The sequence below is a fragment of the Cyprinodon variegatus genome, unplaced genomic scaffold, assembly GCF_000732505.1.
Source record: "Cyprinodon variegatus isolate N-32 unplaced genomic scaffold, C_variegatus-1.0 Scaffold2157, whole genome shotgun sequence".
Classification (NCBI taxonomy): Eukaryota; Metazoa; Chordata; class Actinopteri; order Cyprinodontiformes; family Cyprinodontidae; genus Cyprinodon; species Cyprinodon variegatus.
In genome coordinates, this window is record NW_015152610.1 from 35,207 (window position 1) to 36,442 (window position 1,236).

Here is a 1,236-nt window from a genome sequence, read left to right on the forward strand (position 1 = left end):
AAACTGCTGAAATATGAAAATATAATGTTTTTGTGTCTCAGTTTTATCATCTTGACAGGAAATGCTATGGCATTGCCAGGGCTAAGGGCATATCCAAACTGAAGGATTTCGAGAAAGGGGCCCAAGGTGCAAACACTGTGCACATGAAAAGTAGAGTGGTGAGCTCCGCGCGGTGCTGGTGGAAATCACAGCAGTGTCTGCTGCACTTTTAGATGCAGTTTTGATCTTCCTGATATTTTTTTTGGGTGATTTAATAAATACCCGGTTTGGATAACCACATTCTTCAAATAGTTTACTGATATATTTGTGAACTTTTTTTCCACAGAAATGTATGCTATTTTTTTCATATTGGTAACTCAGAGTTCTGATAACAGAAAGTTTGTGTTCTTGTGGCAATCAAGTCAAAATGCAGGTACTGGCCTGTATGTGTAGGATTTTAGGAAAGCTCAGTATTAAGACTCACGTTGTCCTCAATCTGCACAGTAAGCTTCACAAAGGGCAAAATGTCAATCTTAGTATTCTTTTAGTCAACTTGATGTTACCACCAACAGAGTTGATGCGATTGGTGAATGCCTTTACATCCTGGGTTTGGATTTTGATTTGTGTCATCCACATACCTAAACGAGTAAGTGGGTGGTTTTCAATTGTATGTGTTCTGCTCTCCACCTCCTTGATGTAGATATCTGCCACAATGGATGAAACTGGGCAGCTAATGGCATGCCTATATTTCTGTCTGTAAAAGTTGTCACTTTATTTAAAGTATGTGTTTGACGTCTAGGAATAAAAAAAAAACAACTGAAGTTAGTACTGATTTATAGGGATTTATCATGTTCCAGTTGTGTCCTGACTGTGTTCACTTCATTTTATGTCGGAATGCAGGTTAATAGAGATGTTATATTGAAACTATGGTTTAACATGGAGCCAATCTCAAATGTTGGACTTGGACTGGAAATAGTCTGTGGTGCCAAAATAGTTGCATGATTTTTCGCAATATTGTATGTAAACGAGTTAATGCTGCTGACAATGAATCTGAGCGGGATCCCTTGCATGTATATTTTTGGAAGACAATATATGCATGGTATGGCCTCCCCTGGATTCAGTTTTTTGTGGAGAGTGTTGGGATCCTCAGGCTTGCCCACCAGAGGGCGCCGAGGTTCCTCCTCTGTTTTATGTTGTTTTTCTGTTAGGACTGGGGTTACTGTTGGGATCTGGAGAGTTACCATCTGTCTCCAGCAG